The sequence below is a fragment of the Saccostrea echinata genome, unplaced genomic scaffold (genome assembly GCF_033153115.1).
Source record: "Saccostrea echinata isolate AGI-Se365-2 ecotype Australia unplaced genomic scaffold, CSIRO_AGI_Sech_v1 ptg000047l, whole genome shotgun sequence".
Lineage (NCBI taxonomy): Eukaryota > Metazoa > Mollusca > Bivalvia > Ostreida > Ostreidae > Saccostrea > Saccostrea echinata.
The window spans coordinates 317,339-341,444 of NW_026889796.1; the positions used below are offsets into that span (position 1 = coordinate 317,339).

General features: G+C 31.4%; 1 long non-coding RNA gene across 1 annotated transcript; it reads left to right on the plus strand.

Annotated features, from left to right (window-relative positions):
• Positions 1–17,585: 17,585 nt before the first annotated feature.
• Positions 17,586–21,022, plus strand: LOC133202741 (uncharacterized). Its single transcript, XR_009723290.1, has 3 exons — positions 17,586–17,672; positions 19,414–19,496; positions 20,144–21,022. It is a non-coding gene; the product is annotated as an uncharacterized LOC133202741 (long non-coding RNA).
• The last annotated feature ends 3,084 nt before the right edge of the window (positions 21,023–24,106 follow it).

Consider the following 24,106-nt stretch of genomic DNA (forward strand, 5'->3'; position numbering starts at 1 on the left):
ATGAGATGATAAAAGGATGTTTAAGCAGTTTATAGATCTCTATTCAAATGTTATAAAAAGAATTGATTCTTAAAATTAACAATACAAGTCCCAGATGAAGCGTAAGGAAGATCGGTTTAATGTTGAGTTCAGTAATACAGGTGGATGATATGGCCATTGATTTTTATTAGGTCTGAATTACTCTACTTGAAAGATACCAATATTTTATTTCCTGATTTAAAAGTCTTCTCAATGAAAAAAATACGTCAATTGGAATTCTAAGTTTGAAGGTATGGCTTAAGTTAGATTTACATCCTATTTACAAATTGTCTCCAAAATGATCTTGTACGGGCTTGGTATGTCCGAGGTGACCTTTATCGATGCTTTAGATATACATATACACAAATTATGAAAGAAGATGCGTGAAATTCATCGTAAAACTTTAATGTATGTTAAAAATGAACATCATTGAAACACATGGAGTACAGTGTAATTAATGATTTTCATTTTAATGTAAATAAAAATCAGGACTTAATATACTAAATTTAGTAAATTATCAGTAATTTTATTAGAAAAAATCCCAACATATGGAGTACAGTGTAATTAATGATTTTCATTTTAATGTAAATAAAAATCAGGACTTAATATACTAAATTTAATAAATTATCAGTAATTTTATTAGAAAAAATCCCAACATTATCCAAATCATATAAAGATATTCCTGGACATTGATATATTGTAAAATGATACATGTCGGTAATCTAATAAAAGCTATTTCTCCTTAAACCCCAGGATATGATGTGAATTATAGAACAGACAGAAACTCTGTTTCGTTTGATTTCAAAATGACACAGTTTGCTTCTCCTGCTAGATTTGAATGAACTAAAATTTACAAGATATTGTCATATTCTTATGTATAGCAGTCCACTCAATATATCTATATATAATTCTATTTTTTAAAAGAAATTAATAGCTAAATAACTTTTCAAAATAATAAAAAAGAAAACAAGCAAAGAAAAACATACACGTTTACTCCCCAAATTTCCCAAGTGAGATTTACCTCAAATGGGTAAAGGCTGTTTCATTAAAATGCAGATTTTATAGATACATATTACAAATAATTATATTAATTCCAAAATAGTTATTCAAATTATTCATTATCAAAAAATATTGTAAGGGCTTGACAAAATAAATAATCCTTTCTTTTTTGTTTCTTTTTTCTCCGATTCTTTTCTTCTTTTTGTTTGTTCGTTTGTTTGTTTTTGATGTTACATACATCTAATACATGCATATAAATCACAATTTTGAATCTCTCACAGCAGGATTTGAACTAGAAATTGTTTCTGATGAGGAAATGCTAATTTTGAATAAAAATAATGTAACATTCAATTCAATTTATTTATTGCAAAAGACATACATCATATAGCATATTTAAAGATATCATAGATTATTTGATAAATATAGTGAAAAACTTAAGATCAGTTCTTAAAAAAGAAAAAAAAAAGAAATGGGGAAAAATTTCATACAGAATTCTCTTTGTACAGAGATGTACTCGTATATGGAGAATGACAATATTGAAAATATTTGAATGTTACATGTCAGATACATTTCTTCGCGCAAGGGCTTTAAATATAAAAATTCCTAATTTACATTTTTTTTTACATTGCCGAATCTTAAAAACTAGTAATTTATACCGAGAGGGCTTGCAGCAGTATTCTTTTTCTGTAATTTCCTTCCTGTTTCTACATACATGTACACAGGACACACGAGTATCAAATGATAATTATCTTTAATATCAGTACTACATGTTTTACAATACCTTTTATCTCTTAGAATATTTACGTATCTCCCCTTTAATATAATACACTTCATTCTTGTAATTTTTGTGAGCCTTCCAAATATATTTATATATTTATATATTATTTAGTAAAGGATTATCTTTCTTACCGATGTACATTTATATGTCCATATGCATGTGTTAGACATCATTTTTGGCATACCTGCAAGCTTTTTTAAATATCTCCTCATCTTGTTCAGAAACTGAGTTTCTGAGAGTCTGACTTATCTTTAAAATTACAATATAAAAAATGAGATAAAAATTACTGCAAAAAAGAAAATTAAAGCAAATATTATCATCATCAGAAAAAATACAAGTAACATTCCAACCTAAAAGTCGTGATTATTAAATATACATGTACAATGTAATATAAAAACCTAAAGGTTATAAAGTAAAGATTATAAAATACATAAAGAAAGAATTTCATTTAAGTATTTAAAAAAGTGTGAAAAAAGGAATAAAATATTTTTTCAAATCCCGAATTGTCATTACAAATGTTTGGGTGAGCAAAAAAACTTTAGTCCATTATGAAGAAGTCCAGAACATAAAGGCATTCATTGAAGAAAAACTTCGAGAGTTGCTGCTTTTTGCGTGTTCCATTGGAAAACTTTTAAAACCTTTTATGATTAAAAAGAATGGTTCATAGATAATTTACACAGAACATACATGTAAAAGTCTGTTACGTGATGGATGATGGAGGATACTCACAACTATTCACAATAAGGATCCCACTTAAATTAAGAGGAAAAAAATTGCAATCGCTACATAGCACAGAAAATTAACATACTCGTAAATTTACTTACCTTGTCATTGGTCATTTGCAAAATTATTTTGTTAAAAAACATTCTGATTGTACACACAAATACTCTGAAGTTGCTATCAAAAAGATGCTTGAGTTTCTGATTGACAATATCTATGTGGTTTTTGGAGACCAGGTCTTCCAACAATCTATTGGAATTTCCCTGAGTACCAATTGCGACCCTTTATTAGCAGACTTAACTTTGTATTCATATGAAGCAGAATTTGTTCAAAATCTTATACGTGAAAAGAAGAAAACACTTGCTGTGGCCTTCAACTCGACATTTAGATACATCCACGACGTATTGTGTTAATTAACAATGGTTATTTCCATTCTTATGTCGATACGATATATCCTAGTGAGCTTGAAATAAAAGATACCACAGAGTCTGACACATCTGTTTCATATTTGGATATTCTACTAGAAAAAGACGTTAATAGTAATCTAACAACCAAGCTTTATGATAAACGTGATGACTTTAACTTTTCCATCGTCAACTTCCCTTACTTATGCAGCAATATACCTTCATCACCTGCATACGGGGTTTATATCTCTCAGTTGATTCGATACGCAAGAGCATGATCTACGTATGAACAATTTCTAAAACGAGATAAGTTATTGACAAACAATTTGATGAAACAAGAATATCAGCAGTCTCGTTTGAAGTCGTCATTTCGAAGTTCTATGGTCGATACAATAACCTTGTCAGCAAATACAATTTATCATTGTCAAATGCTGACTGACGATTTTCATACTTATTGTTAGACCATTATTTACACACGGAATTGTCGACGTATTTTTCCGTTATTTCCCAATCATGAGAAGGAGCACACGGTGGGTGTGACCGGTGTCGCATAATATTTGGTCCGCCTCGTTTAAAGGTCCGGGGGGACCTAATACGATAACATATAAGGTCCGGCCTGCCTCTATAATAAAAGGTCCGCCTTCGGTTTAATATGCAGATTTTTCTCCTTTATTGATTCGAAATTAATTAGCTTTATTAATCTTTTTAAATTATTTAAGGTAATAATAGTTGTTATAAAAGTGTCCCTCTCAGCAAAATGGAGTTCCAGGGACGTACATGTATGTACATTGTATATATACTAACAGGATCAAGTCTAACTTGCGATATTTCGCTAGTTGCTGGATTTCGTTAGCCAATTTTAATTAATTATATTTCTAATACTATGATATATCTCAGTACAAAACCTCAAATTATCTGTCAAAAAATTATTCAAAATTTAATGTTAGCACTGATTAACTGTTAGCTCCTTATCGTAGTACATACCTCACAGATAGTGCACAAAACAAAAAATATAAAGATGCAAAGATCTGTTGATCGAGTTACCTTATGGGAAAATCATGTACGACATGTGTCTTTTATAGTTTAAGTGATATCAATATTATCATTGCAAAATAAAAAAAAATACATATATATAATACGCATACCTTCACTGGCACATTGTTCAGTATATGGTGTTCGTAAGTCCAACAATGATCATTTCATTACAGTCTCTTTCCTAACAACGTTCGACTTCAACTTCCCAAGAAGAATTTTCATATCTTTCGAAAGATATTTCATTATATCATTCATAATAATTATGCATAATTCTTACGATTCATATTGTACCTAAGTATAAAATAATTGGAGGGTCACTTTGACAGGGACTTGTGTTACGGTGTACTAGCCTATCCCGTTGTTGTTAAAACAACATGTAGACCTGTCATTTGGGGGGTAGGCCTATTGTCTCACCTGACGAAACTTGAAGTCGCATATCCCCCGTGTTTTTATAACCATCGTTTCTTATCCATTTAAAGACTAACGATTATTTCATTCTACTTGATATTACCCCGGGGTTAACACTGGTTAAGGAAGATGTGCATTAATTGGCAAAATCAAACCAAAGTCAATCGAGTTGAACATTTTAAGCAATAAAACACCCCCTCCCCCAAAAAAGGAAAAGATTATAAATGGTGTTGTTGTATTTTTGGTGGGTTGGTATAGCAGAATTATGCTGATACATGTCAAATAGTTTAAAAAGTACTGATGTTGTAGACTTTCCTCCCGCATTAATATTTTTTCCCGGAAAAACGAGCTTGGGTTTAAAGACCCCTCCCCTTTTGGAAAATGAGCCTAGCATAGGATTTTATTTCCGGAATTTTTTTTCAAATATTGTTTATTTCATTCCCTACATTTTGTAGTTTTATTTCTGACGTTTTAAAATTTTCATCTCTGACATTTATCATCATAAAGTACTTTTCCGGCAATGAAAACAAAATTGAAATTTCCCTTATAAAAAAATTAAAGAATAAATCAAGAATAATTCATTGATTTCCAAATAATAAGTTCTGCTTATATTTAAAAGAATCTTATGACGATTTTATCCTCGGACACATGTAAGTGTAAGTTGTGAATTTTTGTTCATCTTTTCAAATCAAATAATCAGACTGAATTTGAGATCAGAAAGGTTTAGATAGAATTTATGGCATACAGAAACTATGTTTGACGGAATAAAGTAATCAAAGTAGAGGAGATTCTGTTTTTCGTGCTTTCAAACACATATAATTCAGTGGGCATTAAAATTTGGTGATCAAAAATTGCATGTTTTATTATTGAAATTATTGCATTTTATTACTAAACTTTGTATTTTTACTAGACTTTGTTTTGATTGAATTGTAAAATGAAAACAAAAAATGTCGGAAATGCAATGCAAAATTTCGGAAATGACATGCAGCGAGCTTGGAAGAAACAACCCCGGCTTTGTTATCCACCATAGGAAATACTCAGTACGCTTCAGTACAGAATTTTCTGCTTTTCCACCTTCTTACTAGGGAGAATCTTATCCACCCATACTATTTACAGAGGGGTTTTACAGAGCAACTTGACATGTATTTCCCCATAAAATAAAAAGGAAAGTGTCTGTTGAGATCATGACTGATATAAAAATTCGTAAAACACCACCAAGTCGTGTTCTTTTGTTAATATTTTTTATATTTATTTTGATTTCGGTTTAAATAAGATTTTCTACGACTTTAAGTGGCTATTTCTTTTTTATTTATGTGTGTGTGATGGGGGGGGGGGGTTATAGTTCTCTTGTTGTACGTCATCAACATTACTAATTAAATAATAATATATATCCTTGGTCCTTTCAGACAGATGTTTATGGTTGCATATACCGGTAGATATACAATACAGTAGACACATCTCCTGCAAACGTACATAGAGTGGATAATTAATTGACATTAAAGTTTTGTCTTTTTGTCAGAATATTAAATGAAAAAAGTACACTACTACATGTAGTATATATGCAATTCTTATGCACAATTAGGCCATTCCAAGAGTTTTTTAAGTTTATTTAGCGTCCATCCTAAAATTAAAAACCTAATTATCTTTTTACCCTGGAAAACACACGAACCAACAAAGAAAAAAAAAACAAAAGGAACTTTCAGCATTTCCATAATTTTTGCTTTGTAAGTAAGATACATGTATGTGGGAAAAAAGAAAAACAGAGGGCGGACTTTTATTTTACTGCGTTTTAAGGTCCGCCCTGCCATTTTAACGATTTTTTTTTTTACGCTACGATAACTTTTAATAAACTCTGTTCAAAATATTCGCCTTGTTATAGTAAGATATCTGAAATATAGAGGGCGGACCTTTATTATATTGCGTTTTAAGGTCCGCCCTGTCTCTTTCTCTAATTTTTATGCTACGAAAATAAACCCTGTTCAAAATTTTCGCCTTGTAATAGTAAGATATCTGAAATATAGAGGGCGGACCTTTTATTATATTGCGTTTTAAGGTCCGCCCTGTCTCTTTCTCTAGTTTGTATGCTACGAAAATAAACCCCGTTCAATATTTTCGCCTTGTAATAGTAAGATATCTGAAATATAAAGGGCGGACCTTTTATTATATTGCGTTTTAAGGTCCGCCCTGTCTCTTTCTCTAATTTTTATGCTACGAAAATAAACCTTATTCAAAATTTTCGCCTTGTAATAGTAAGATATCTGAAATATAGAGGGCGGACCTTTTATTATATTGCGTTTTAAGGTCCGCCCTATCTCTAGTTTGTATGCTACGAAAATAAACCTTGTTCAAAATTTTCGCCTTGTAATACTACGATATCTGAAAAACAGAGGGCAGACCTTTAAATATACTGCGTTTTAAGGTCCGCCCTGCCATTTTGACTAGTTTTTATGTTACGGAAATAAACCCTGTCCAAAATGTTTGCTTTCTAACAGTAAGACATCTGAATTATAGATGGCGGACCTTTAAATATACTGCGTTTTAAGGTCCGCCCTGCCTCTTTCTCTAGTTTTTATGCTACGAAAATAAACCCTGTTCAAAATTTTCGCCTTGTTATAGTAAGATATCTGAAATATAGAGGGCGGACCTTTAAATATACTGCGTTTTAAGGTCCGCCCTGTTTCTTTCTCTAGTTTGTATGCTACGAAAATAAACCCTGTTCAAAATTTTCGCCTTGTAATAGTAAGATATCTGAAATATAGAGGGCGGACCTTTTATTATATTGCGTTTTAAGGTCCGCCCTGTCTCTTTCTCTAGTTTGTATGCTACGAAAATAAACCTTGTTCAAAATTTTCGCCTTGTAATACTACGATATCTGTAAAACAGAGGGCAGACCTTTTATTATATTGCGTTTTAAGGTCCGCCCTGCCATTTTGACTAGTTTTTATGTTACGGAAATAAACCCTGTCCAAAATGTTTTCTTTCTAACAGAAAGACATCTGAATTATAGATGGCGGACCTTTAAATATACTGCGTCTTAAGGTCCGCCCTGCCTCTTTCTCTAGTTTTTATGCTACGAAAATAAACCCTGTTCAAATTTTTGCCTTGTAATAGTAAGATATCTGAAATATAGAGGGCGGACCTTTAAATATACTGCGTTTTAAGGTCCGCCCTGTTCTTTCTCTAGTTTGTATGCTACGAAAATAAACCCTGTTCAAAATTTTCGCCTTGTGATAGTAAGATATCTGAAATATAAAGGGCGGACCTTTTATTATATTGCGTTTTAAGGTCCGCCCTGTCTCTTTCTCTAATTTTTATGCTACGAAAATAAACCTTATTCAAAATTTTCGCCTTGTAATAGTAAGATATCTGAAATATAGAGGGCGGACCTTTTATTATATTGCGTTTTAAGGTCCGCCCTATCTCTAGTTTGTATGCTACGAAAATAAACCTTGTTCAAAATTTTCGCCCTGTAATACTACGATATCTGAAAAACAGAGGGCAGACCTTTAAATATACTGCGTTTTAAGGTCCGCCCTGCCATTTTGACTAGTTTTTATGTTACGGAAATAAACCCTGTCCAAAATGTTTGCTTTCTAACAGTAAGACATCTGAATTATAGATGGCGGACCTTTAAATATACTGCGTTTTAAGGTCCGCCCTGCCTCTTTCTCTAGTTTTTATGCTACGAAAATAAACCCTGTTCAAAATTTTCGCCTTGTTATAGTAAGATATCTGAAATATAGAGGGCGGACCTTTAAATATACTGCGTTTTAAGGTCCGCCCTGTTTCTTTCTCTAGTTTGTATGCTACGAAAATAAACCCTGTTCAAAATTTTCGCCTTGTAATAGTAAGATATCTGAAATATAGAGGGCGGACCTTTTATTATATTGCGTTTTAAGGTCCGCCCTGTCTCTTTCTCTAGTTTGTATGCTACGAAAATAAACCTTGTTCAAAATTTTCGCCTTGTAATACTACGATATCTGTAAAACAGAGGGCAGACCTTTTATTATATTGCGTTTTAAGGTCCGCCCTGCCATTTTGACTAGTTTTTATGTTACGGAAATAAACCCTGTCCAAAATGTTTTCTTTCTAACAGAAAGACATCTGAATTATAGATGGCGGACCTTTAAATATACTGCGTCTTAAGGTCCGCCCTGCCTTTTTCTCTAGTTTTTATGCTACGAAAATAAACCCTGTTCAAATTTTTGCCTTGTAATAGTAAGATATCTGAAATATAGAGGGCGGACCTTTAAATATACTGCGTTTTAAGGTCCGCCCTGTTCTTTCTCTAGTTTGTATGCTACGAAAATAAACCCTGTTCAAAATTTTCGCCTTGTAATAGTAAGATATCTGAAATATAGAGGGCGGACCTTTTATTATATTGCGTTTTAAGGTCCGCCCTGTTTCTTTCTCTAGTTTTTATGCTACGAAAATAAACCCTGTTCAAAATTTTCGCCTTGTAATAGTAAGATATCTGAAATATAGAGGGCGGACCTTTTATTATATTGCGTTTTAAGGTCCGCCCTGTCTCTTTCTCTAGTTTGTATGCTACGAAAATAAACCTTGTTCAAAATTTTCGCCTTGTAATAGTAAGATATCTGAAAAACAGAGGGCGGACCTTTTATTATACTGCGTTTCAAGATCCGCCCTGCCGTTTTGACTAGTTTTTATGTTACGGAAATAAAACCTTGTCCAAAATGTTTGCTTTCTAACAGTAAGACATCTAAATTATAGAGGGCGGACCTTTAAATATACTGCGTCTTAAGGTCCGCCCTGCTTCTTTCTCTAGTTTTTATGCTACGAAAATAAACCCTGTTCAAAATTTTCGCCTTGTAATAGTAGGGTATCTGAAATATAGAGGGCGGACCTTTTATTATACTGCGTTTTAAGGTCCGCCCTGTCTCTTTCTCTAGTTTGTATGCTACGAAAATAAACCTTGTTCAAAATTTTTCGCCTTCTAACAGTACGATATCTGAAAAACAGAGGGCGGACCTTTTATTATACTGCGTTTTAAGGTCCGCCCTGTCATTTTGACTAGTTTTTATGTTACGGAAATAAACCCTGTCCAAAATGTTTGCTTTCTAATGGTAAAATATCTGAAAGACAGAGGGCGGACCTTTTATTTTACTGCGTTTTAAGGTCCGCCCTGCCTCTTTCTCTAGTTTTTATGCTACGAAAATAAACCTGTTCAAAGTTTTCGCCTTGTAATAGTACGATATCTGAAATACAGAAGGCGGGGCTTTTATTATACTGCGTTTTAAGGTCCGCCCTGCCCCTTTCTCTATTTTCCATGCTACAGAAAAAAACCCTGTCTGTAATTTTCTCTTTGTAATAGATAGATCAAAACGGGGGATTAAGGTTTTACATAGGAATATCTAGGAAAAAGTCTTCAAAAATCTTCTTTTTAAGAACAACAATGTCATTATTAGTCATATTAATATGGAAGCATCATCAGTTAGTGTAGATGTACGTTTGTTCAAATCATGACCCATGACCATGGGTAGGGTGGGGTCACAATGGGGGATCAAAGTTTTACATAGGATATATATATCGAAAAATCTTCTCCACAAGAACAGCAAAGCCATCTTTAGTCAGATTGATATGGAAACATCCTCAGGTATTGTAGATTCAAATTTGTTTAAACCATGATAACAGGTCATATAAAATTAATTTTTCGCCGGAATATGGCTGAAATATAGCTGACTCGGCGTTAAACCCTAATCAATCAATCAATCAAACCATGACCCCCTAGGGGTAGGATGGGCCACAATGCACTATCAGGGTTTAGCATGTGAATGTATAGGAAAAAAATTCTAAAACCTTTTTTTCAGGAACAACAAAGCCATGTTTAGTCACATTGATATAGAAGTATCTTGAGGTAGTGTAAATTCAAGTTTGTTTAAATCATGTCCCCGAGGGGTAGGGTGGGGCTAGCGCTATATCCATAAAAATCATGACACCTGGGGTAGGATGGGGTCACAATAGTGATTAATGTTTTACATTGGAAGATATGCTGATGAAAAACAGCAGGGCCTTATTGACTCAGGTGAGCGTTGTGGCCCATGGGCCTCTTATTTTATGTCAAGGTCTTGGAAAATCGTAGGACGATTCTTTTATAAAAGGCAGTGACGAATCTGAATGTATAATGGTAGTACAATGTATATTTATCTAGAATATATTCACCACATACAATCAAAAGATATGTTCAGATTTATTATCCATGTATATCACAAAAATGTTATGTTAGAATGATCATTAGTTGTACTGTATCCGTATCTATAGACTTTGATTCATATAGCATGAAAAAGAGGGAGTATTTGTTTCTAACAGTGCGACATTTAACTCCGGACACGACATTTGTCCGGACTTTCGCCAACCACTTTTCCAAAGATACATGGAAACCATTTATGTCATCTGGTGGGATTTTTTTAATCGCACAACATGGACTAACCTTTACACCTGAATATCTTCTAGATTAAAAGATATTACACCTGCAATCAAGAAATCCCATGGGACTATGGTGGGATTTTCTCTCCTAACTAATATCCCACCATTATTCTGTGGGAGAAAAATGAGTTCTGTGGGATTTTTTCTCCTATAGAAGCAAAACTCCCATTTTTAACCTTACATGGGATTTTTTATCCCATAATTTGTGAAATAGGACAAGAAGTTCTATAATTGTCACTAATAGGATTAAAAGTTCTCTAACAAAATGATTTATAGAATATTTTATCCTACAGGAGAATGGAAATTGTTTTTTTCTCTTTAATGTACAGGGAAAAACAGTCCATCTTCTTTTAATCTAATACAGTCAAGGGTTAAAATTATTTTTGAAAGCTTTTTGCCATATAATTCATTGCAAACTTAACATTTTAAAATCATTACTTTAATATTTCATTCAGAAATAAAAAAGTTATGGCCATTCAAGAGAACACACCAGTACGATTGACAGAGTATAATATGACGATGGATTCTCCCTATGAAAATTTCATTCCTCTTACAATTTATCATTTTATATTTAGAAAGTACATGCTATTGCAAGCAAAATAATATCAAATTGGCAAAATTTCATTCAGAAATAAAAAAGTTATGGCCATTCAAGAGAACACACCAGTACGATTGACAGAGTATAATATGATGATGGATTCTCCCTATGAAAATTTCAGTCCTCTTACAATTTATCATTTTACATTTAGAAAGTACATGCTATTGCAAGCAAAATAATATCAAATTGGCAAAATTTCATTCAGAAATAAAAAAGTTATGGCCATTCAAGAGAACACACCAGTACGATTGACAGAGTATAATATGATGATGGATTCTCCCTATGAAAATTTCAGTCCTCTTACAATTTATCATTTTACATTTAGAAAGTACATGCTATTGCAAGCAAAATAATATCAAATTGGCAAAATTTCATTCAGAAATAAAAAAGTTATGGCCATTCAAGAGAACACACCAGTACGATTGACAGAGTATAATATGATGATGGATTCTCCCTATGAAAATTTCACTCCTCTTACAATTTATCATTTTATATTTAGAAAGTACATGCTATTGCAAGCAAAATAATATCAAACTGGCAAAATTTCATTCAGAAATAAAAAAGTTATGGCCATTCAAGAGAACATACCAGTACAATTGACAGAGTATAATATGATGATGGATTCTCCCTATGAAAATGTCAGTCCTTTTACAATTTATCATTTTACATTTAGAAAGTACATGCTATTGCAAGCAAAATAATATCAAATTGGCAAAATTTCATTCAGAAATAAAAAAGTTATGGCCATTCAAGAGAACACACCAGACTAGTATGATTAACGAGTAATATATGACATGATGATGGATTCTCCCTATGAAAATTTTAGTCCTCTTGTATTTTATCACTTTACATGTAGAAAGTACATGCTATTGCAAGCAAAATAATTCCAAATTGGCAAAATTTCATTGAGAAATAAAAAAGTAATGGCCATTCAGTAGAACACACCAGACTAGTACGATTAACGGAGTAATATGACATGATGATGGATTCTCCCTATGAAAATTTCAGTCCTCTTACAATTATTTATCAATTGACATTTAGAAAGTACATGCTATTGCAAGCAAAATAATATCAAATTGGCAAAATTTCATTCAGAAATAAAAAAGTTATGGCCATTCAAGAGAACATACAATTAAGTACGATTGACAGAGTATAATATGATGATGGATTCTCCCTATGAAAATTTCAGTCCTCTTACAATTTATCAATTGACATTTAGAAAGTACATGCTATTGCAAGCAAAATAATATCAAATTGGCAAAATTTCATTCAGAAATAAAAAAGTTATGGCCATTCAAGAGAACACACAATTAAGTACGATTGACAGAGTATAATATGATGATGGATTCTCCCTATGAAAATTTCAGTCCTCTTACAATTTATCATTTTACATTTAGAAAGTACATGCTATTGCAAGCAAAATAATATCAAATTGGCAAAATTTCATTGAGAAATAAAAAAGTTATGGCCATTCAAGAGAACACACCAGACTAGTATGATTAACGAGTAATATATGACATGATGATGGATTCTCCCTATGAAAATTTTAGTCCTCTTGTATTTTATCACTTTACATGTAGAAAGTACATGCTATTGCAAGCAAAATAATTCCAAATTGGCAAAATTTCATTGAGAAATAAAAAAGTAATGGCCATTCAGTAGAACACACCAGACTAGTACGATTAACGGAGTAATATGACATGATGATGGATTCTCCCTATGAAAATTTCAGTCCTCTTACAATTATTTATCAATTGACATTTAGAAAGTACATGCTTTTGCAAGCAAAATAATATCAAATTGGCAAAATTTCATTCAGAAATAAAAAAGTTATGGCCATTCAAGAGAACACACAATTAAGTACGATTGACAGAGTATAATATGATGATGGATTCTCCCTATGAAAATTTCAGTCCTCTTACAATTTATCAATTGACATTTAGAAAGTACATGCTATTGCAAGCAAAATAATATCAAATTGGCAAAATTTCATTCAGAAATGAAAAAGTTATGGCCATTCAAGAGAACACACCAGTACGATTGACAGAGTATAATATGATGATGGATTCTCCCTATGAAAATGTCAGTCCTTTTACAATTTATCATTTTACATTTAGAAAGTACATGCTATTGCAAGCAAAATAATATCAAATTGGCAAAATTTCATTCAGAAATAAAAAAGTTATGGCCATTCAAGAGAACACACCAGTACGATTGACAGAGTATAATATGATGATGGATTCTCCCTATGAAAATTTCAGTCCTCTTACAATTTATCATTTTACATTTAGAAAGTACATGCTATTGCAAGCAAAATAATATCAAATTGGCAAAATTTCATTGAGAAATAAAAAAGTTATGGCCATTCAAGAGAACACACCAGTATGATTGACGGAGTATAATATGATGATGGATTCTCCCTATGAAAATGTCAGTCCTTTTACAATTTATCATTTTACATTTAGAAAGTACATGCTATTGCAAGCAAAATAATATCAAACTGGCAAAATTTCATTGAGAAATAAAAAAAGTTATATATAGCCATTTAAGAGAACACACCAGTATGATTAGGTGAGTTTAATTAACATGGCAAATGTTCCCCATGAAAATTGAAGTCTTAATTTTTACAATATCAGAATTTCTACTCTTTTCTATATCAGTATAACTTTAAATTTTGGGTCATTTTTAAATTTAAAGGATTGTAATTATATTGATAATTTTTTCAAGGAATGAATCAAAGAGCTGAGATGTATACCTATTTCTTCATACAAAAACTTACGATGAAATATGGCACAGTTAGATATTCTTCATTTAATTTATACACTTATTATTATCATTAAATTTCCCAAACATTTAGGTATGAAATGAAAAATACAATTTCTGGTAAATTGAGTCTAAATTCTGTAAGTGATTGTAATCTGCACCATAAAAGACAGTACTGAATGCATTGTAATAGGAAAGGTCATATTATATGTATGCATATATATAAATTGGTAAAATTAAATTGAAATGTTAGAAAAGTATATTTTATGAATATATATTTTTAATCTGTTAAATAAGAAAAAAATAAAATGTTGAATAAATGATGGTTTTTTAATTATGAAAATGAGTTGCAACAGATCTATGAATGAGCAAACCATGAAGCCTCATGTATACATGTATGAATACATGTATTTTGAATTTTTTTTTTTTTTGAAACAGATACCAATAACTGTTTTCATGTGATAATAGCACTAACAATATAATTAGTCCAACATGTTGTTACCTAAACTTAATTAACAAGGTTAACTATATTTACTAATTATTAGCCATTGTCATCTTCATTGTTTTGCAGTAAAAAAAAACTATAACTATACATATTTTTGTATGTCCATTAATCAACACTTTAAAATGTTGTTGTTTTTTCTTGGAAAATGTTTTAAAATAATTTTTAGAGTAGGTACTCCAAAACAAAGTATATACACAAATTGATAATAAACAGGAAATGGCTCGAGTCATCATCAGTCGGTGTGGAGATGAATTGTTGAATATATGTGTATATCACTGTTTACATTGAAGTTCTGGGAAAAAAAGGTGTGAGAATATTCCCTTCAGGCTAAATTTTACAATATATTTTCAAAGGTGTGAAATTGGAATCCATTCAATGATTTCAATCTGATCACTCTTTTACAACATTATATAAGATTTTCCAGAATCAATAAATTACTCTAGATCTCTTGAAAATTCTTCAGCAAATCAAAGATACTGAAATACAATCAAGCCTTTGGAAGCAATTTCAGTACTCTTTTGAGATGGGGTGGGGTACATGTAAGGAGGTGGGCTCAACTGATGAAGAATTTATAGAAGCATACAACTTTTATAATTTTGTTGCATAATATTCGTAGCGTAAAAGAGACGTCTGCATATGGGGGCAACATTTCTTCTGCTTGATTTTTTAAAATTGTTTTAATTTTATTTTTTGTTTTACTGAATAACGATAAAATGTGTGAATCTTTAGCTTTCCACTCTTACTCTGTATTTGGTGTTGATGTGCAGTGCTAAGTTTGTACAATCTCGTAAAATTTCAATACATGTATATAAAAAAAAAACCTGAAATAGACTTGAAATTAAACAACAGTGGCCTTATCGGCAGACATAAGGCTGCAATTAGCCCTTCGTTTTATTTCACAAGTCCTGCATCTAGTATCTGAAATATGTACTGTTTGTACACTTTGAATACAAGATTATTGATAGGAAAGTTAAGTATATGTGTATACTTTTCACACGGAAATTACATTTGGTACATCATTAACTTTCAAATATCAAATTATATATTTTTATTCATTTTTTCTATTTACAATTTAATCAGTTTGCTCTTCCACGAAAGATATTTTGAAATGCGAATGTGATCTACAGGATAACATTAAAACAAGGTGATTGAAGTTATATAGTAGGATGACATATTATCTTCTTTATATACCAACAGTCCTAAGGGGACCGCTTTGATTATTTACTATAATTTAAATCAAGGATCTATAAATTGTCATTTTTTTCTACTAAACTTTAAAAAAAATTCCTTTTCGTCCAAAGTTTCTTAAAATAAAAGTTACATTGGCTATTATTGTTTAGATGAAAAAAATAAATCACGTAAACGTAAAGACCATAAGTATTTAAAATCTATAATTTACATTCTAGAAAGGGACATAACTCTGTAAAGAGTATCGTATTATGCTATAGTGTCCTAGATCGGACATAGATATTCTTTAAGCTAGAGTTAAAGCTATAATTTTATAAATGATTTATTTTTATTTTATCGATAAAAAACAATAATAGGACATATTCATAAATGCGTCACAAGACCCACTTCGAGATATTGACTCTGCTGACTTCTAAACGCTTTAGCTTTGGACGGGACTATATTTTTGGACGGGGGTGTCGATCCCAAGTTAAGCTCAATCTGATTTTTTTTTTTTTTTTTTTTTTTTGATATTTGTCATCTGAGTTTGATTTCACAGAAAAATAATCAACTTCTGTTGTATTACCTGTTAATCTTGCAGTAAATGTTTGAATACTAATAAAGCAACTTAAGTCTGCTGTTAAACCTACCCCCCCCCCCTTGCTAACTTCCAAGAAACCAATATCTTCACCCCAGATCTCCATAGGGTATGATACATGTATGTATATACCTAGAGGCATTTAAGAGTCTTTTGTTTTCCCCAGGTAGCAAAACTGTCACAATTTGCTTGGAACTAACAAAACATACACAAGGGATATTAACACACAGCAAGTCGATTTAACAAATGAATCTACAATAGAAATTCATGAAAAACAAACTCCATGCTTTTACTAAACCTTCGGATTAAGTCATAATTTTTTTTTCATTTTCAATTTAAAAATTAAAATCCAAACAATTTTACATCATTCATAATTGATAGCAAACAATTAATATAAAATTGCATACCCCCCCCCCCCCCTTAAGGACAGATGATACAAACAAACGCTTGTCAAAAAATTCGAGAATATAAACTTGAATCATGTTTATGAAAGTAAAATGAATGCTCGTATAGCTTTTGATTTTCATTCTACGTTTCACAAAAATGGGATTTGAAGTGACAAAAATTTATAGGTTACTATTGATTATCAAGGATGGTTGGTGAATGATACAATTTTGAACATCATAGAAGGTTAACAATATATCAAAATGTCGTGAATTAAAAGAAGAAGAAGGGGCTTTATTGAGGCTATGTACTGACTGGACTTTTAAACTTGTACTGAATATCCCACTGACCATGCAAATAAAATTTTCTTGACTTTTCAAGGGAAACATTAATTTTTATTTTAGAGATACAGAGAGACTACCCACCCGTCCACTACCCCTCCTCCTTCTTATCATGTTCTCAATGATCATGATGATGTCCCATTTATATAAAATGTTAATATTTTTGGTATTGGGCATTTTAATTACCATTATTACCCATGGCAGTATTTACAACAACAACAACAAAAATCTGAAAAAAATAGGCCTGATAATTTATTTCATTTATTTGTTTTCTCGTGAACTATGCATTGTTTAAATTAAAAAAAAGATAAACCAATAAATAAAAAGAAGCAGTAATATTCTATCTATGGATTCACTTCTTAAAAATTCTGTGCAGACGGACGCATTATATTCCTAGAATCACCCAATACCAACCAAAGAAAAAAAACGGCGACAAGATTATGAGGATATTGGAATTTCCACATGATGTTTGTAAACAAAATTATGACGAAGACCTGCTCTATTTTTGTAAGTAGATCTAGAATTATTGAATTTGTTATTTATTTCATTTAAAGCATGTTAATACATGGCTCATAGATTCTTCTTCTTTTTTTTTTTTTTTTTTGAAGTCTAAAGATCTATAGATCATCCTGATTCCTCGTTACCTATGAATTTCTGTCACTGTAAAGTGTTTGCAGAAATAGCAGTCGATGGGGTTATTCAGTAGTACATTATACAAGTTAACAAAGTAAACAATCGTCAGAAAATTATACACATCGGAATATTATTCTTTCGTTCGAATTTCCTCAATGACAACGTTGTAGGCTAGTATTCGTTCGTTCGAATATTCTCAATGTGTACACTAGCTGATGATTGTACTTAAAAAATTATACTGTCATGTCTAAATTTGTCTGTAATTTGCAAGTTACAATTTATTAGTATCTTGATCACAGTCATCATGGTCATCAGCATTACTGATTAGAAAATTAATTAATTATCTTCTCTCAGACATGGTTAAAAGTATCCTACTACTGTAGTGTACTAGGGATTAACAAACATTGCATGTGTTGCAAGTACTATTTTTTTTTTTTGTTGGTGTCAAGATAAATTTTGAGATATGAGGGGTCAGTGCTTATAGTACATGTCATGATGTACATAATTAATAACCCCCAAAACTCATACTTATATTGTTTGGAAGTATCCAAATATCAAATTACTAATTCTCTGTTAGAAAATTGGTTGATCCTCTGAAGTTTACATAGGACATGTACCCACATGATTATTGATATAATCAATGTTTTTTTTTTTAATCTCTGAAAAACAGTCTTAAAACTTTGAGTGAAAAATCAATCTTTATACTGCTAAACTCATTTTTTATACCATGAATACATACTTAGGAATATCATTATTAAGTTATGTTCATGTTCTTTTGAGGGGAAAAAATATACATCATGTAGATGCTTATGTGTAAGTAAATTATAAAAGACAAAAATGCTAGGACTTTTTTATTTTACATATTTATTTGTAAAAATATTTTTTCTATTAATTGGAAATGAAATAAAAAAAAGTTCTAGCTTTATTACTAATATGATTTTTTATTAGAATTGATAGGATATTGGATGTTTAAGAAATAAAGACCGCATTCTCATGAATGTTGCAGGATAACCTGCAATGTTAATGTAGACATAGATTTAAATTACACGAGGACTCCCATGCCAATTTCAATAGTCCTCGCCCACTGAAGTCAAACACAAAGGTAGTCACACGAGATTTACATGCATATTTAGCCTCCTTAGTGTCAGACACAGAGACAGGTGTGCACAAGATTTTCATGCATATTAGGCCTTCTTAGCTCCTGACCTATCGACCTGCCTAATTTACATTCCGATAGAATTACCAAGAAATCAATTCCGCTAACTTTCAAAGAGTTACCACAGAGAAAAAAAAAACAGACATGGAAATATTATGGCATGACATCATGAAAAATTCTCAAGGGCATAAAACTACTATAATACAGATACCGGTAAATGTATGCAGAACATGCACAAAGTTTCATTTATGGTATATTGATAGATAAAAATAATTTATACTTTTATACTTCGACCTCAGTAGGGGTAAATTTTAGTGTCAGTCATTTTGGCTGGATCGAGAAATTTGAGTGATCGATATTCAATTCATTTTCTAATTTTAGTGAAAATTTAATCCATGCTTTGTTATTATACATATAATTGGTATTGTATGATTTATTCTATTTTTTTTTCTTTAACAGAAAATGAAGGTATAGTAGCTGACATATAGTGTACATGTACCATTTGAAGATTTGTCCCCCTTGTAGATACAAGAAATGCAAAGGTAATTCTTTGTGAAAATAGAGAGAATGAATAATAAAATTTTTCAAACCATACAACAAAAACTACTTTGAATAATTAGTACGCAACCAACCATTTACAATTTAATTTTGCAGTTTTATTTCTTTAACATTGAAAAAAAATCAAATTTGATATTTTATTTAGCTCTACTGGTCAGAGACCAGAAGAGCTTATGGGATAGGAAGGTGTCCCTCTTCCATCCGTCTAGCTGTCCGTCTGTCTGTCTGTCCATGGCGTCTAGTTGTCTGTCTGTCTAGCTGTCCATCTGTCTGTAATTTTTCAAAACACTACTCCTCCTACAGTTTTATTCTGATTTCAATATAACTTAGACTGCACTAAGGTACATTTCAATGAACGGTGCTGCCATGGTTACTAAAAATAGAAATTTCTGTAAAATTCCTTTAAAACGCTACTCCACCTACAATTTTGGTATGATTTCAATATAATGTGGCACACAAGTAGACTACACTTAGATACATAATTCTATTTATTGCTGTCTGTTGCAAAGTTTCAAATCCAAGTGTTACTTTTTCTTTGTTATACATATAGACCAGTAGAGCTACATGTACAGTCTCATCAGAGACTTCTGGTTTATCCTTTTCATCACACAGCGACTTTCTTTTTTTTCAGTGTACACAGATACATACACATAAAAGGAGACATCACCTCATGATCTGTAGATCCATTGAAAACTTTAAGGACAAAACTTTTGATAATTCATTCATGTATAGAGTGTTGACTTGAATATTGAATATCTAATGAATGGAACCAAGAGAATTAATTTAAGAAGTATTATATTGTATATTACTCTTTTAATTCATCTGTCAAATTTCTTAATTAAAAATTAAACTTAAAGGCTTAAATAAGGATTTTTTTTTCATTATTTTAATTAGAACAAGTTCTTTAATTTATTTTTCTCTTATATAAACGGGCATTTAAGGTCATACGCAACGTAGTTTGCACTTTATTGGGTTCTTCCCTGGAGTTGAAGAGTTCCATTAAATGAAGGACCTGTGTGCAATATTTTTATTGTCTATATATGGATTTGTAAATCTCTTCTAAAACAATTTTGATAAAAAAAAATCTGGAATTTATGTTTTGTAATTTTTGTACATTTTTATTTGAATAATGCAAAATTTTTCAAACTTTAATATCTTTTCAAAATCCCTGGAAATGCATGCTGATTTTTTGTTTTAAAACATGTTATATGGTACATTTATTATAAGTTTAAATTTAGAATATCTTGAAAAATTATCAGTAGGTAAGGTATCTTGCGTATGTCCTTAAATGTAAAATGAAGGTATGTGTACCTTTATTCAATGAACTAGGGAACTCATGAAGTGTGCATATTTATATAATAGTGTTGTATTTTGCATGCACTATTCTTAAAAAGTAGTCAGGGTTTGACACATGGTGCACAAGCCGGAGGCTTTAGGTATAATGTACAGATAGTTTTAGAGAATAGTAGTTGAGTGATGGGGGCAATTGCAAGAAACTATTTTAGAAGAATTATTTTGTTTATTTTTCATCTTAAGTGTTAGCTGCAGAACTGTAGCTCTCTGAAAAAATATATATTGACAGACGGGAGAGCTACAGTGCCACCCATAGAAAAAACTGTATATTTATTGTGCACTTTTTGTGCGCTGTTTCTCGATTTATTTCTCAGTGTTTTTAAAACTGTCATCTCAAAATATTACTAAACGTGTGTTTCTAACATATTCTTTCACTGTTTCCACAATAAAACATTCCTTATAATTGTTTTTAACAGCTCTCCTGGCCCTGAAATTGAAATCATTGAAAATTTTGCCTATTTATACTGCCATTTTGGTCTTCACGAGAATTCGGTCCAACGCACTTAGTACAAGTGTAAACTACGAAAGTTATAGAGGAGTAAGGACTTTTTTGAAATGTAGCTTTTTTTTCAATTGAGGTAAGAATTTCGAAGAATTAATTCAGAACCGAGCGCACTTTTTTGTGCGCAATAAATATACAGTTTTTTCAATGGGTGCCACTGTAGCTCTCCAGTCTGTCAACATATATTTTTTCTGAGAGCTACAGTTCTGCAGCTACTTAAGTGTAAAATATTTGAAACTAAGTTTATATATATTATAGTACATTGATATTTATAACGGCGTCTGTGTTGTAATCGGTAGCGCGTCGGACTGACAATCTCGGGGTTGTGAGTTCGCTCCCAGGCGTGGGCGCAGTCAGTTTTTCTTCAGAAAATGAAGTCGTGCACTATTTCGGCATAGTATGCTTATGCTATTTAAATCCTTAGAACACTATGCAAGAATAGTAGGGTATGGGTTATGTAGAGACAAACTGACAGGAAGCATAATAATTGACAATATGCATTTATGACAAGAAAATTGAAAATCTTCCTGAAAGAAGTTGAATAAATTTAAGCCACTTAAGTACCAATCTAGTTAAAATTAGATGTTAGATCTGCTCACATAGTCACTACAGTCAGTTTAGCGAGTATGCGTGCGGATCTAACATCTTATTTAAATTACACGTAGATTGCTGAGGTAAAAGTTTAATACATGTACCCAATATCATTCTGCTATATTTGCATCCGCGTGGGTATTAACAGTGAGCATTAACTAACTGTGGCCTGGACCTCTTATTTTATGTGTTATGGGGTGTCCAAAACAAGGTGCATGCTGACATTTAACAAAGAAGAAACTTGCAATGGCCTAAGGTGACTTGGCTATTATCAGTTGAATACATGTCAATGGTGCATGGTTATTATATGTACCAAAAAATAACAAGTAAAAGATCAGCAGAGTGCTTTTATTAAAGAAGTAACAGAACTAAGGAAAACTTGTTTTCTACTGGATGATATGAAACAATGAGTAGAGTACCACCGCAAATATTTCTGGATCCATGCCCTTTCATCATGTTTATTTTTGAACGGGTTCAATGAACTGTCAAAAATTCTTGATATGTTTCTAAGGTGTAGGTAGAAAGTTTTGAAATTAGTGAAAAGGTTGTTAAATATTTTTAATGCAAACTACCAGTAAATGTGCATAATGAAGATGGTTGAATTTTTTTCAACATTATTTTCTGTTCATTTGTCAGATCGGGTTCGTTATGTGTAAAATAATTTCCAGCTGTCATTGGAACAAAACAAGGCATGATGATCAGGATCATACAAAGAAAATTAAAAGTAAAAATTAGGTAAATTATTACAGTTTGTGCATCTAAATAAGTTTTAAAACTCTCTTAAGAATCTCAGAGTGACTGATACGACCCAATTTCATGTGATTTTTTAATTGGAAACCTATCAGTTTAGTGCAGCAAACAGGCAAAGATCTAACAACGTGAATGGATCTGATCATGTTGTAAAGCTTGACAAATGGCACTTATGCAATAAATTAACCTAAATGATCAGGAGGAAAATAAACAAAAAAAAAGATTTGTTCTTTCTTAATTGCATTTTTTATTTTTCCCATTCAAAATTTACATACAAGGAATAAAAGAAGGTAATCTACATACAAGGGAAATTGCCTTTTTACTTAAAAAAAAAAAAAAAAAAAAAAAAAAAACAAACCTGAAAGTTATAGAGATAAAACCACTTTTGATTTTTTGATCTTTAATCATTGAAAAAATTAAACATTACCCCAAAATTGGTTAATTTTAAGAAATTTAAAAAAAAATGGTTTAGGAAACACATAACTTAAATGAAAATAAATAATTAATAGTAGTTAAACTGTTCAATAGTTTCTTTATTTGGTTTAAAACTGTTGTTTCTTTATCCCATGGGAGAATTTTTTTCTATTTTGTAATGAATATGGGATAAATCCCACATTTATAAAGAGAAGGGAGATTATCTTCTATATACAAGTATATGGGAGATTTTGTCCCATTATAAAGCATTCATGGGATTTTCAAACTTCTATGGGAGAAAAAATCCCACAGAATACCTTTTTCTCCCACAGAATAATGGTGGGATATTGGTTAGGAGTAAAAATCCCACCATTATCCCATGGGATTTCTTTGTTTCAGGTGTAATATCTTTTTACCTAGAAGATAATCAGGTGTTAATTTTGGTTCATGTGTAAAGTTTTAAAAAATCCCATCAGATGACATAAATGGTTTCCACATATCTTTGGAAAAGTGGTTGGCGAAAGTCCGGACAAATGTCGTGTCCGGAGTTAAATGTCGCACTGTTCTATATACGTCAGCAACTTATTTTATACATAATAATACTTATGTAGTTATACCTTGAGTAGTTTATTTGCATAAATTTGCATCTATGAATTTAAAAGAAAAAATATTCTCAAGATGGAATTGAATTGTTGAATTTTTTTTTTTTTTTTTGAAATACAGTTTTAAGATAAAGACTAAATATAATGAGCATTGCTACATCTGCACATACATGCCCTTTAAACCCGAACAGTTATTGTGTACTAACTGTTATTGCGTAAGTTACTATCTTGCTTTACCAAACTTGACCTAATTTTGACATTTATTTTTACACACAGGTAATTCTGCACATCTATTTTAAGATTTACCTTGAAAAAAGAGTCATAGGTAATTTATTTCTCGTAGGTGCAAATTTGAAAGCTCTAAAATCACGTCACCTTAACA